The sequence below is a fragment of the Ochotona princeps genome, chromosome 4 (assembly GCF_030435755.1).
Source record: "Ochotona princeps isolate mOchPri1 chromosome 4, mOchPri1.hap1, whole genome shotgun sequence".
Lineage (NCBI taxonomy): Eukaryota > Metazoa > Chordata > Mammalia > Lagomorpha > Ochotonidae > Ochotona > Ochotona princeps.
In genome coordinates this window covers 57,855,268-57,870,710 of record NC_080835.1, presented here as the reverse complement: position 1 = coordinate 57,870,710, position 15,443 = coordinate 57,855,268, and the positions used below count along the sequence as shown (strand labels likewise).

The 15,443-nt window shown below is 47.1% G+C and overlaps 1 protein-coding gene across 1 annotated transcript in view; it reads left to right on the top strand.

Annotated features, from left to right (window-relative positions):
- The window catches only part of TENM4 (teneurin transmembrane protein 4), a 686,631-nt gene that overhangs the window by 215,066 nt on the left and 456,122 nt on the right, over positions 1-15,443 (top strand). The window contains 1 exon segment of the mRNA XM_004589844.2: positions 3,468-3,569. The gene's annotated coding sequence lies outside the window, so the exon portion shown is untranslated.

The window sequence follows — 15,443 nt, the reverse complement described above, 5'->3', positions numbered from 1 at the left end:
TGGATTCCTGAGTGCCCAAAAAAATGTCCCCTGGATTTCTGACGCCATTGCTCCTGTTGCCATGGTGGACACTGTTTGGGATCCAGCTCAAGAGAAGAACAAGGTACACTTTCATCTCCCTGGCTTCCTGACTTGTCTGTGGCCCCCTTTGCTCACCTGCAAGGCAGGATGGCTGCCTCCTGCAGTTGTCTGGAAGCTTAGATGAGATGGAAATGCCTGACAGCCTGCCCGGTGCTGGACATACAATTAGGAGCTTCCTGCCCCAGGCACCTGCTCTTGCAGTTGATATCACACATGGCTCGTCAACTTCGTTTTTCCTATAGCACTTCGTCGGGGATGGCACATCTCCATTCTTGAGGCTTCCCTATTACTCACTAACCAGTAGCTGACTTCTCCAGTCTGGCATTTAGGCCCACGTTGCCTGTTTCCCTCCGCTCAGGTCACACATTCCAGAAAGCTGAGCCAGGGACTCATCTTGTTCTGCCTCAGAGTACCCTGCTCTGTCTCTGGGCCAGCCCGTCTCACACAGCCCCAGGTGCAAGGCTGAGACCAAACAACACAAGGCACACTGAGTCCACTCTGATTTGTCAGCTTACTCTGACCTCTCGAGAGATTTTCTCTGATCTCTTACAAAGTGACCAGGCATCATTTTCCTTGCAAGCTTCCTGAAGGCTCACATTGCTCCTGAGTCATTCATGTGTTTTGCACAGCACCTGATGCTAGGTGTAAGAATAGACGAGTAAGAGACGAATGAATGTCATAGCCCCTTCCTGACTGAATATCCCCTGAATCAAATGCGAGTTTCATACATTCTCCTAAAACCTTCTAAGCAACTCATGAGTCTTTCAGGTCCATAACTACTTAGTGAGGTTGCTTTGGCAAAGCGGGTATTCTGGGATGCGAACTTGAAAGTTAATAAAGAGAAAAGAGTTCAGTGGTTGGCAAAATAGAAGGCCGAAGAACGGTTAACGCTAGCTGTGCCACTTCCTGAAAGGGGCAGACTGGAAACCAAAGCCTCCACTTTATTCTGGAGCCATCAGGGCTGTGTGGACTGTCATGGCTTGGTCACAGGAAGGAGTTTGAGAAATATTTGCAGTGTTTTCCTATATGCAGGAAACTTCCAAGCCGTTTTATGAGGTCTTAGCAGGCAAAGCTGGCAGCTCCCAGCACTAAAATCCATGAGATCCCAGGCTCAGACACAGGAGGAAGTGCACATTGTCAGAGCACAGCAGGACAGGTCCTACTCCCTACGACCCAGGGCATAGGCTGCAATGAATAAGACATAGTAAATAGAATTACAGGGACAACAGCCCTTATGTTGTCCCTGTTATGGCTCTTTTGAGATGCTTAAAGAGAGTGTCCTACCTGCACTGTGCTGCTTAGTTATCTCAGTGAGTATAAAGTGATTGCTAAGGACTTGGTTTACTGCCTGACTTTGATTAACTCTATTTTAAGCTCCCAGGCCTTCTACACTGGGGGCTGGGAACTTAACCAACTACACTAAGGGATGAATGAATCCTTGCCCCCTGACTCCACCCCAACCCTGGCTCAGAAACTGTGTCCCTTCCATAGAGTTTCTCTTTGGTAAGAATAGCTGGGTTGACCCATAGGGAAACCTAGGAAATGCAAATGAAACTAGCCAGCCCTCACACTTGAGAGAAATTTGTTTTGAATGGGAATTATCCATCTTAGAATGGACAATGAAGTCTTCTAGCTGGGTTTCTTGGTGTCCTTGGTGATTGTGTCCTCAGGGAAGTTATCAAATGATGGCCCCCTTCAGATATCGCAGATATATAAAGTCAATCCTTCTACACTTTCTTCTTGAGCTCTTGGGTCTTTTGTAGAAGATGGCGTTTGATGGCATGTAGGTGTTTGTAGCAGGACAGCACAGAGGAGAGCTCGCGAACCTTGAGACTGGGAAGGTGTCTGTTCAAAGCCAAGATCATTATCTGAAAGCTTTGAGCCCCACCCTCACCCCCATACCCTTCCTTGAGCAGGACAGGACTTTTTTGTTTGTTTGTTTAAGGTTTTACTCATTTTTATTCTAAAGGCAGATTTACAGAGAGGACAGAAAGATCTTCCATCCATTGGTTCACTCTCCAAATGGTCATAGTGGTCAGCGCTGAGCTGTTATAAAACTAGGAGTTTCTTCTGGGTCTCCTACAAAGATGCAGGAGCACAAGGACTCCGGGCATCCTCTTCTATTTTCTCAGGTCATAAACAGGGAGTTGCATAGGAAGTGGAGCTGTTGGGATGCCAATGGGTGTCCATATTGAATGCTGGCACTTGCAAGTAGAGGATTGGCCTGTTGAGCCACTGTGCTAACTCCAGGATAGGACTGCTTACATTCATTGACCAACCTTTAATTATATAATTGGCTTCTAAGCCCACCACAGTAGCCTAGTCGCTAGAGTCCTCGCCTTGCATACGCCAGAATTCCATATGGGCACTGGTTTGTATCCCACCTGCTCCACTTCCCTTCCAGTTCCCTGCTTGTAGCCTGGGAAAGCAGTTGATGATGGCTACCCAACCCCTATACACCCTCCCCCCCATGGGAGACCCAGAAGAAGCTCTAGGCTCCTGGCTTCAGATAGCTCAGCTCCAGCTCTTGCAGCCACTTGGAGAGTGAACCAGCAGAAGGAAAATCTTTCTCTCTGTCTCTCCTTCTTTCTGCAAATCTGACTCTCCAATAAAAAGAAATTAATCTGAGAGGTAGAAGTGGACCTTATTCGTTAGCGTAGCAACTGGGAGGAGAAAAGACCTCACTGTCACCTCATTCGGAGCCTTCCTCTTGAAGACAAGGAAACTGCAGCTCGAAGAGGGAAAATCTTTGGCCGGCAGTTGCTGCAGTAGTCGATAGAATCAGGTCAAAACTCTTGTTGAGAGGACCTCTGTCAGGTGATTCTGTCATCCCCACAGGGTATGTTACTGGAAGGACTGGCCTGTTTCCTGGGGCAGGATGCTAGGGTTTAGTGCAAGAGCCTGCCTGTTTCCCTGATGGCTCCATGACAGGACAGCCCCCATCTGTGTCATTAAGCCCGGACCTGTGCACCAGGCCCTACTCCCCTGTGTCACAGCACACATAGTCAGTGCTTCGGTCCTCACTCGAGTTCTGCTCTGCTCCATGCTCCAGTCCTTGAGGTGGAGAGATTTGATTCACTCAAGGAAACACCCAAGTGGACAGTGATTGCAAGCCAAGGCCATTACCCCATTTGCATAGCACAGAAGTGATGGAACAGAGAGGAAGACATCTGTGATCCTCCTGCGCAGGCTGTATAGCAGGAGTGTTGGGTGGTGCCTGCAGGGACATTAGGCCCACACCTGCCTCTTCCCCCCACTGAGGGCTGGGAATAGCTCCATGCCCCATTGGTGTGGGCCTGCAGTGAAGGTTAGAGTGAGCTCTGGGAGGGTGGCTTAGAGCACCTTCCTGCTTCGCTCATTCAGGTCTATGTTCTCTGCTCCCACAGAAAGGATCCTGCCTCATCCTTCAGGACCCGATGTCCTTGACACAAGGGCTGCAGGGCCCCTGGATGCTGCGGACTCTTTGAAACTTGCTGACATGGAGCCAGGTGAGTCTCTTGTCTTGCTTGGCTTTGCAGCCCTCAGCTGCCAAATTGTGGTCTTGATGAGAAATGCCATCTTGTAAGCTGAAAAGATGTATGCCTTTTGGGCAGAGGTTTTGGCCACTGGGCAGCATTGGCAGTGGAGGGCAGAGTGGAGGTGGCCTTTAACAGAGGCAAAGACTGCTGAAAACTGGCACTGAGCCAGCAGCCAGTATAGCAAGAGGGCAAAGCGGACAAGGACAGGTGTCTAGCAGGTGTGTGCTGAGGGCGCTGGCAATGTACAGGTCTGGAACCGCAAGACTGAGTGATGGCCAGCAGGGGCCATTCCAAGGTCCAGGAGACCAGAGTGCAGGGCCTGGAGTGTGGTGATTATATCTAGAGTTGAGTGGGAGAGAGATGAGAGGCATGATTGAAAATGAGAAGTTGTCACTCCAGGGTCTAGGTCCACTTGGCCAGCAGGGCTCTTGGGAAGCTTTTCTTCATATTGCTGTACAGAACAGCAGTGATCCAAATAGCAGGAAACTCTTGCATTGTGTGGGTCAGGTGGAACGATGTTTTGAGCCATAGAATGGCTGTGGCACAAAGGGATGCACAGGAAATTGAGGCTGGTTAGAATGCAGGAGGCTGCAGAAGTAGAGGAAGAAGCTGGGGCAGAGGGAGTGAGTCCCTCCTTGAAGACACCCTTTGAACCTTCTTGAAGCAGCACAGTGTACTGCCAAGCATCGTTAAAGGAGTAGTAGATGTTCTACTGAGCTCACCAATGCAGTAAATGCCCTCCAGAATTTAGCAGAAGTTTCTTCCTTGCTCGTCATGCTATGCCCTACCTAGTGACTCAAGGACCAGGCTGATGAGAGCTCTGACAGGTTTCAGGTGCACCCTGTAGCCACCCTGCTCTGCCACAGGGGGAGCAGCGGGAAGATACCGGCTCTTAAAAACCTCACTCCAGAAGCAACACTACAATTGGTCCTTCCTGATTTCTAGAGCCTTAGCAAATTGTGGGAAACAATTCCATAGTAGGTGGTTATTTCCATCTTACACATCAGTAGTTGGGGCTCAGAGAACTGAATTATCTTGGGTAAGGTCTCCCAGCTGAGAAATGCTAGAGGCTGGACCTTATTTAACTTGTGATTCAATCATATCTTGAGTTGTCCAATGAAGACATGTTGAGTACTTACCAGGCATAGTATCATGTGATGCTCTGGGGAAGAAAACAAAGAACAAAGCCTAAAGCTAGCCCTTGCTGTCATCCTGCAGATCACATAGCTGCAAGCTGAGGTCAATGCTCTGCATTGTAGACAGGTAGTACTCTGGGGAGATCCCAGAAAGATTTCCAGTGGTTCCTGTAGAGGCACAGGCGAAATGGGGTCATATTGATTGAACAATTGTGCCAAGTATTTGATGTTTGCATCTCCTTTATCTCCCATACCCCTGTGAGGCCATTCTAATGATCCACTAAAAAAATTGTACCTGTTTTTAAAATCTGTATTTATTTTAACTTTATTTGAAAGGCAATGAAACAGAGGGACAGCTAGAACAATAGTGAGAGCAAGAGAGAGAAAGAAAGTATCCATCTGCTGGTCCACTCCCCCAGTGCCTCTCAAGAGTCAGGGCTAGGTCAGGAGCCCAGAACTCAATCCAAGTCTTCCACGTCCTTGGAAAGTCTCCACGTGGGTCTCCCACGTGGGTGGCAGGTCCAAGTCCTTGGGCCTCTGCTGACTTCCTAAGCATATTAGCAAGAGGCTGGATTGGCAGCACAGAAGCCGGAGCTTGAATGAAGCACTCCAATATGGGATGCGGGTTCCAAGGTTGAAAATGGTCCTGGCTTTTGAACCCTGGTGCCTGGCACAAGCAGGGCTCAGTTACTGTTTGTTGACCTGAGTTGAGTGGACCAGAGAATCATCCATATTCACAGCTCATGTCTCCTTCAGCTGTAAGCAGGTGGAGGCAGGGCCCTTGTGGCCGACTCAGCCTCCTTCTGCCTTATGCCTGCCTTGGAGATCAGGAGGATGTGGTAAATGGGACACTAATGGAATTCAGAGAGAAAACTAAATTGGGAGGTGTTGCAAACACTACGGAGGAGAAGACAGGAAGATGTGATCTAAAAGCCCTTCTTCAGGGTCAGGGAGAGAGTGAGTAGAGGGTATAAAATGCCGGAGACCAGCTCCAGCTGAGTCCGGAACTCAGGAAGGGTGCGTGGATGAGGCGTGAAGAGAGAAAGAAGGGAGACGGACCACCAGGATTCCTTGATCGTAGTGGACAAAGCGAGAAAGCTGTCCGCTTTATTTATACAGAAGCAGTACAAAGTTTTTTCTTAGGGGCATATTGACATAGCTTCGGGGGGCATAATTTACAACTTTTTGGGAAATGATTGAGGAAGGATTCCATATTCCTTGCTTATCTTGGCTTGTCAGTCTTCATCTGCTCTCCTCAGGTCTGGACTATAACCTAGGCGCCGCCTGTGTCAACCAGACCCCTATCTTGTATGAGTTAAAAGGTCTGGGGCCTTGGTCTATGGGGATCAGGGTTATTGACATTAGTTGGCCATTAGGTCTGTAAGCTCACATAGTTTGTTAAAGCAAGGGTAATAACAGCGGAAAGAATTGCAGTTAGCAATGAGCTAAGTTACTCTATTTAAGTTTCAACTCTACAATGGATGAGTGAGTGTTTCCAAAGACAGTTCTACAAATTGTTTCAGTATTAGACAAGGCATTATCCATTCCAACGTTGCAACCAAGAGTTTCTCAGTAGACAACACATCTTATGCAGTAATACACTCCTAATACAATTCTTATTCTACAACTTATCTATCACTAAATGGGAGAAATACATCAAGAGAGAAAAAACATGAAGATCTAAGACAAAAAGTTATAAACATTACATTCCTCTACAACTGCAGGCTCTACAACTTCATAAGTGATCAAACAATAATCAAAAATATATCTTTATGATATTAGTGAAATCACCCTGTATTTCCTCTAGCTAAAAATTTATGAAAACAACTAAAGCAACTACATTTTCTATATTCTAAAGAATTGCAAGGACAGGCTAACCTTTAAGACCACAGTAACTATTTTTTGCCTTAGCAGGATAGCCTTCAGGGTTACAGTAGCTATATTCTTCGTCATAGCAGGATGGCCTTTAGGGTCACAGTAACTGTATTCTTTGTCATAGCAGAATGACCTTTAGTGTCACCGTAACAGGATAACTTTTAGGGTCCCTCTTATCAAGCCATTTCCTAGAAAGCATGATAAATATCTGGGCCAGATTTTATGGCAATGGGTAAACAGCACAGACTTAATTATACTCCTGTGTGTAGTTAAAGGCCCACTCACCAGGACATCCTCAGTAACATTAACTCTTAAGCTCACGTTGGTTGTAAAAGCCATCTCACAGGGGCAGACAATGCCTCAATAGATTACAAAATTCTTAGTGGGGTGGTTGAGTGCCCATGTGAAGGGGGGTGAAAACTGCGTCAAGGTGGTCAGAGATGAATCCACTTAGCCCTGCTAAGCAGCTGGTAGCTCCCCGGGCCCTGCCAGTCAGGGAGCTATTCTCTTCACACCTTCGTGTTATTCACACCTACTGCATGGACCCCATCAATAAAGCACTCTGGAATGAGCTTCATTCTGTCCCACTCCTGGTATCTGCAAATGGGGTAGACTTTGGAAGTCACCCTTAGCTCCAGGGGCTTCACTTTCTGATCCCAAAACCTTCTGAGCATGCTTCTCCATGAGGCTGAGGGAGAGGCTTGTCTTCCATGCAAGGTTTTCTTAGGAAGCCTAGGGTGGCAGGGGTAGTGGGGAGTGGGAACAGGAACTGCGGGGCAGGTTGGGAGGAGCCATCTGGGGTCAGCCTCTTCTGGGGCTCCTACACAGTAGTGGGGAGAAGTGGCTGAGAAAGCTGCCCAGGAGTCCCCACACATTCAGTCCACTCTGCAGCCTGCCCTACGACAGCAGTTGCCAACAATCCAGCATTATCAAAGATATCAAAAGCCTTCTCTTTGTGCGGATTACAACTCTTAGTGTTTGCCACACTAGTAATTACACTGGGGAAAAAAAGCATGTCAAATGTTACTTATAACTTATGTAAAGTAAAAACAATCAGCCAATCAGCTCTTCAATTAACACACACATAATACATTCTTACAAAATATGATTTTTCAAAATAGGTGCAAAAATGCAGAGAGTGATATTGGTTTATATTTTGGCAAATCTCTTTAATATTTGGTGTAGTGGAAATGTGACTGCTTCCTCATTCAGCCTGGAAAACGCTGATGGATACTCAGGAGGGGGAGTCAGAATGAAAAGGGATAAATAATGTCATATCATTATTACACATGGCTTTGATCTAACAGGCTTCCAGAAAGGGCATCTATGACCCTTAGGGGTCCCCAGGCCTTACTTAGAAAGCTGCAAGGATGAGAAAAGAGGTCCTGATTATAGATTTCAGCAGGGAGTAGGGATGGAGTCAACTGTGAATCTAGTAAAAAGAGGAAGGGAAGTGAGAAGAGCCTTAGCGGAGAGAGCAGGAATTCTGGAATGAAGCCTAGCTGCTCTAGGGAGGCCCCAGGCCTTTGCACAACACATTTGACCTTCTCTTGGCCCAGAATACCTACTACCTCTGGAAAGCCCTATCCGCCTCCTTGACACCTGCAAGGCAGGGTTAAGCACCACCCTCCCACAGCCAGACTGCCGCAAGGGGGCGCACTTGAGCGGGAGGGTGGTTGGAGATGGTTCTAGGCAGACCTTGGGGGCCTCCTGGTGGAAGGCGTGGTCTGCCAAGAAAAGGAGTTTGGACTTCAGGTGATGGTCCTTTAAGAAGCAAGAAGCCGTTGGGTGGTTTTGTGTAGGCATCTTCTCTGTAGCAAATACATTGGAGTATACAGGGAGTTGTGGTCATCAAGAAGGAGATGAAGGTCATCCACTATTAATCCTAATTTGGATAAAGTCAGTTATCCAGAAGAACAGGGGAGAGGAGAATAAGAGGAAGAAAGAAACCAGCATGTGCTGAAACAGCTGCTCTGTGCCAGGCGTTTCCCATCGTCCCCCGTTACCCTGCTAGCAGCATCAGGCGATATTTCCCCAGTTTATAGCTATATAACCTGAGGCTCTCCTCATCCCTCACGTAACCTGCTAGCCAAAAAAATGGCAAAGGTGGGCTTCAGAAACCAGACTCCAGTCAGGCTGCCTGTAGCACCTGTTACTGCTCTACCCTCTCTCCATCCCCCAACCCCACCTCCACCCACCTCCTCTGGCCTTGGCGCCATTCGTTTGGTCTTCCAGTATTTCCTGTGACACAGCCCTTTAAAAAAACGTGTTTCTGTTGCTGGCTTTCCAACACACTTCCTGGGAAGCTGGACAAGACCACCACTCACACTGCTCCCTTGCCCACCCAGGTGCACGGCAGGAGATCCACAATGCCCCACTCCTGTACTGCTTGCTTCTCATGGACAGCCTGGCCGCAGTTCTGATGGAAACCTTCAGTGACTGTTCCCGTTACAGGGACTCAGAAGGGGCTGAGGAGTCAGGCTACTACAGACCTGCAGCAAACCAAAGGGCTTGGGACACATGTGTCCTTCCTCTCAGGGCCAGATGGGAGAAACACTCCTCAGTGGAACACCCTAGTTCCTGTATAAATATGGAGCAAGACCAAGAGGCCTCATGAGGCCAAGCCCATGTTATCACAGATGGTGCCAATTACAACCATTCAGCAAGGGTAGCTCGGTATTTATTCTCCTCTCACCAGGGGTTAGTAGCTATGGTAGGCACATTGTTTTATATGAGTCATGAAAACCTCCTCCAGGGACTTCAACAAGTTCATGGAAAATGTCTAGTATGTATTAAAAAATACTAGGCATGAATTTCAATTTTTTGCATCAAAATAAACTTATACTGAATCCTATTTTGCCATGAGCTTTTTTGAAGTTCCTTCATGGTGTTTTGTTTTGTTTTTAGCTCTAGAAGAAAGGCATATTCTTCATTTTCCTGGGATCAGACCATGATAAAGAAACTTGTGTTGCTCAGGGAGCCTCATAATACTTGTGAGAAATAGAATTCAAACATAAGGCAAATATTTCATGAACTTCCCAAGCCTATTCACACAACTGATAGCTGGTGCAGCTGGATTGAAGCTCAGCCTGTGCTTGTCCTTTGATCACACTGCTGTCTGGCCCCACAAGCGTGTCACGCTCTGGCTCAGGAGGTTGGAGCGGGCCTCAGCAGTGCTGTAGTGGCCACCACAAGCTCGTGCTACTGTCAGGCTCCTTGTTCCCAGGCCGTGTCTGTCTAGGTTGCTTCATCTTCCTGGGGGTTTTCGACTTTACACTTTGCCCTGAGCCCTCACAATGTCCTCCATCCAACCATTGCAGCTTCATTTTCCAGTTCCTAGCTTAGCGAATGTTCTTGTGCCCAGTGAATGTATGATTGGTCTTAGAAAACAGGAGCAGTTAGCCTAAGATGAAATCCCATGGTGCCATGGAATGAGCTTGAAACCCAAGAAACTGCTGTGAGGGAACCACCTCCGGTCCCAGCCTCCCACACTTTGGGAAGCCAGAACCAGGCAACCATGGAAGTAATGCAGAATTCTGCCCTTTCCCAGGTCTGCTGGGCCGGGGCATAGCAGAGTGAGGTCAGCTACTGCTGTGGGTGTTGCTGCCCTTCCTAGCCTGCATGCTCAGAGTGGTGCTGGCTACAGACTTGAGCATGCATTCAGAATGATCACAGAGCCATTTGCAAGCCATATATAGTTCCAAGTGGAAAGGTTTGTATTCCTATTTTGTCACCAAACCTTCCTGGTCTTAGGAGTTGCTTCCTGTTGCTAGCTTTATCTTCAGCTGCAGACCTCAGCCAGTTCAGCAGCCAGTTCAGCCAGAGCATCTGAGTTTCCAAGGCTGTGAGCCTCTCCATCCCTCTACTGCCTGGACTTACCCACTGTGAAATGATGGGTGTATTTAGACATCTTCCACCTCCCACTGCTCATGTGAGAGCTGCCCTGGCAGAAAAGAACAACAAATTGACAAAAGGCACCGAGTCTTCTGTCGCTTTGGATTCTAACCGTGGAGGAAAAGCCAAGTGCGCAGAACACACTCCAGGGGTGAGAACAGACATTTGTTGAGTACCTATTAGATGTCAGCCACTGCGCTAGGCATTTCACAGTCCATTTAACCATCACCACTAGCCGGTGAGGTAAGCATTCACAGATGGGGCTGTGGCTCCGCAAAGGGGGTCAATGAGTTGAAGTCACACGATGGGAAAGTGGGGAGCCTGGAACTGAATCAAGGTCAATGCTGCAAAGCCCAGCTTCTCCCCAATGGATTGAGAGTAATAATGGCACTGGCAAGAACTACCGTTTGTCTCTGCTCACTGTGTACCTGACTTTCACTAGCTCACGTGATGCTTCCCAACCCAGTGACAGCAGGTGTGGCTAGCACTTCCATTTGACACACCAGGAAACCAGGACACAGGGAAGTGCTTTCAGGATGAGTAATTTCCGAAAAATGGAGGCTCTGAAAGTAAGCCCCATGACTCTGTCACCGTCTGCTGCTCTGTCATAAATAGCTCCATTCTTGGGCAATATTTACTAATATTTGGTGATTAAACATTAACTTAATGGCATTCTTTTTTTAAAAAAACAGATTTATTTACTTATCTTGAAAGAGCAAGAGAGAACGAGAGAGAGAGAAAGAAACCTTCTTTCTGTAGCCCAGTTGCCAGATGACCGCAGCAGCCAGAGCTGGGCCAGGCCAAAGCCAGAAGCTTCATCTGAGTCTCCCACTTGAGGAGCTGGGGACCAAACACCTGGTTCCCCTTCCTATCCTTTTCCCAGGTTATTAACAGAGAGCTGGATCTTTATTTTATTATACCTGTATCTATAAAGCACATTGAATCTGTTTAAAAATTAACAAAATTAAAAATAAATTCAAATGCAAAATGCTTATAATTATGGGTAAAAAAAATAATAAAGGGTACCCAATAGGTATTATTTTATTGTGTGGTAGAATGATAATTGATAGAATGATATTTGCAAGGGGGATCTGGTTCTCCCTTTCACTTGCAGATGAGGAAGTTGAGGCCCAAAATACAGGTAGTAATTGGCCCAACCTACACAACAATTAAAAAAAAAGTATTTGTCTGTTTCAAAGTCAAAACTACAGAGAGAGAGGAAAAACAAGAAAAAGAAAGAGCTTCCAATTTTGTTCACTCCCCAGAGAGCCACACAAGTCAGGGCTAGATCAGGCCATAGCCAGGAGCTTTGTCTGGATCCCCCACATGGACACAGGGCCCCAAACACTGAGGCCATCTTCTACTGCATCCCTAAGCCATTAGAAGGGAACTAGACCAGGAGTAGAGCAGCCAAAACGTGAACCAGCGCTCACATGGGGTTCCAGCCTTGTAGGGAACGGCTTTACCTTGCATGCCACAATGTCAGCCCTTCATGTAGCATTTTAGTTTTCTAGTCTAACTCCAAAGCTTGTTCTGACTCTATAGGCCATGGTTAGGACCACAGCCTTAAGAATAGCACACATACATATCAGCTTCATTGTTGGAAGTTTTCGTTGGTTATCTTTCAATCTGTTTTGACAGTATATTCTTTGTTTACATGTCCCCCACCTTTATGAATTTTTCTACTTGTTCCCAGCACCTGTAGCATTTGTAGGTGTGACTTTTGTTGTTCATAGCAGCTTGTTTCCCCTTGTGTTTCTTAATTTTTTAAAAAAATTGTAGATTCAGATTGTTAAACACCAAGAAATTGGGATTTTGTTGAGTCCTCAGCTGAGACTGCACTGCCCCAGAAAGGATCTGCACTTGTTGACTCGTTTCTACCATATGCCCAGAGGAACTTCCAGTGTGGAGTCCCTTTAAATTAAATGTTCGAGGGCAAGCACTGTGCTATAGCAAGTTAAGCCTTTGCTTGGCACTTGTTTCCCACAAGGGAGTGCCACTTCGAGTCCTGACTACTCCACTTCTAACCAAGCAGCTTGCTAATGTGTCTGTTAGGTGGCAGACAGTGGGTCAAATGCTGGGGTTCCTGCTACTTATGTGAGAGCCCCAAATGGATCTGAGCCCCTGACTTTGGCTTGGCTCAATCCTGGAGGTTGTAGGGATATGAGGAATGAACCAATGTAAAAATTTAAAAATGCTCAAGTTGGCCTTTGAGTTTTTGCTATCTACAAGGAAATATGTGTTCAAGTTCTAGACTATTCTGTGGTTGGGTATTCTCAGAGGCTCCTGTTTAATTTTTCCCTACACTTTGCCCAGGTCCAGGGCCATCTTTTCTTAAGGTCTCTGTGCAGTGGGATTTTGGTGTTTGTTAATGCATCCTTTCATTGAAGCTATGGATTTGACCTTTCTGCATGCTAACCTAGAGGGAGGCTCTCAGTCTGACTTCCTCTTTTTGGAAGACTTTAGCTTTTTTCCCTTGTTGACCCTTTAAGACTCAAAACTGCCGGCTCCCAAGGACTGGCAGACACTCTCACAATGGCCAGTCTGGTGGTAACCTTGGTGACTGTGGCTTCATCAGTTCTGTGGTTACTTTGACTTCTGAGGATTTTCTTCTCTTCCTTGTCAGCTCTTCAAGAGAAATAGGTACCCCAGGCACTTGTCTTCACTTCTCTGCCAAGTGTCTGCCCCTCCGGTGAGCCAGAAGAACACAAAGGAAATTTCAGGATTGTAGGCATACCCCTCAGCTCAGTGTCATCATCATTGTTCTTCTAAGATCCTACCTATGCCATCTCAGCTGCACAGGGACCATGGCCACCAATGTTATCTATAGATGTTGCTGAGTGAGAACGTGTGTCTCCAAGACACCCAGATAGTAGCTCATTTGGAAGGCTTACTGTGTGCTGCTGCTGTGACCCATGTAATATCTTATGTGCATTTCCCATCAGTTCACTCTTTCCACAAATACTTACTCAGCACCTACCTCGTACTTTGCCTGTGTTAGGTGCTAGAATATTCTTGATCCTTTGTAGATAAAGGCATTCACATACATAGTGACCATGCAGCAGATCATGGCTTTGACAAAATGAAGCTGGAGGTAATAGGAGACTGTCCTACCGTCTAACACCTCAGACACAGAGAGCAAGTATGGAAACCAAAAGCTACAAATCAGCAGACCCTCAAGAGAAGGCATTACCATAGAATAAGAAAATGTGCAGCCTGCTTGTCTGGCTCTGGCTTGGGCCATGAGTGTGTAACACCTTCTTCCATGCCAGGAGCCAACCTTTGAGAAACACTGCTCTGATTTCACCCAAGCGGATGAAATCTGTTCTTGGAGAGTATGGAGTTAAAAAAAAAATTATTATTGCCCATGGTCTTCCAAAGTGCCGTGGTATGCAAAGGCATATCCAGGATATTGCAATATTAAAATTTCATAGGAAGCAGCAGAAAGGCAGTTGATGCCTGGGGTTGGGAGAGTTATAATGAAACGAAGGGTGGGTAAATGAGCAGTGATGATGGTTCTAGACTCATCTAAGTTCAAATGCTGCCCTCCTCACTGTCAGCCTGTATAGCCTGGGGACATACCATGTCTGTACCTCAGATCCCTTGTCATTAATGTGGTGTAATAATATCTCCCTGCACAAGGTTGTGGTGGAGCTAAATGAAATAATGCGGCAGGTGAAGCTCTTGGCACATGGTGGTGAACAGTCAGTGATGCTGTGTGTGGGTTCCCTTCCCGCACCAGTCCAGCATACACATATTCAAAATACCCAACTGATGAGGCTGGTCCAGGAGCCACTCCTCAGTCCCTCAGTCCATGCTGCCGGCTGCGAGTAGCATCCACAGGAAAGCACCCCCCTTGGAACCATTCAAGCAAACCAGGTTCCAGGAGCTCTGAGACTCATCCAAGGGAGGGCTGGGGTGATCCAGTTGGGTCATCAGAGACACCATTGCTCAGTTCTTCCTTTATAGACACACCAATGTTCAACCTGGTGTGGGAGTAATCCACACCAGTGAAGGGAGGAAGTCCAGGTGGTATTGAAGCTTGTTAGGAGTTATCTTATAAGGAGAGGGAGGATTTAGATTGAAAGCAAAATTAAAAATTGCCTCTGAGGTCTCTGTGACAGCATCTAGGGAAGAACAAGTTGGCCCTGGCCATGGTCCAGGCCACAATGGCGAAGAGCAGGAGCCTGGAATGGGGAGGCTGGCCATCCTTCTTTGTTGCTTTGAGACACCTGTTACCCTCTCTACATCATTGTGTGCCCTAGGGAGGGCCTGCAGTGTTTGCCATCACCTAAATAATGCTTGACATATACATTGTGTTCATTATGGGTGGGTAAAATGCTAACAAACTCCGTCCTCCCAGTAACTGCAGATAACATCATTAGGAAATAATGTCCTATACGTTACTACAGTACCTCTCTGATGCCTCAGAGCAGCTCCACTATGATTCTCTTCTTTATTGTCATCATGCCCATGTTACAGATGTGGAAAGTGAGGTTGTTGCCCCAGGTGACTTCACTGTAGAGCCAGGGTGAGTACTCTCCCTGGCTGATTTCTGCATCCACTCTGAACTTAGATCTACTCAGCCAGGGGCTGGAGGTTGGGTCTGCCATGAATCTCAGTGCATGGCATGAAGAAGGGAGGAAGAGCCATCCTTGCCAGTGTCATTAGAACCACCCTCCTAGGAGTGCTGCCCTCAATGGCTGTCTGACCTGTCTCTGTCAGTTGTGGCAGGCAAGGTGCCTCCGCCACATCTCAGACATGTGGAAGACAGAGCCAAAATCTGAGACCCAGGGAACTGGGTCACATTCCACAGAGACACAGAGGGCCCTTTTTGACCCCAGCCTCAGGTCCCATCAGAGGCCACATTCCTTGCCTCCCACATGCAGCTCAGCGAAATGGGAGGAAATGGCCTTGGATGACTGCTGGGCCCAGAGCA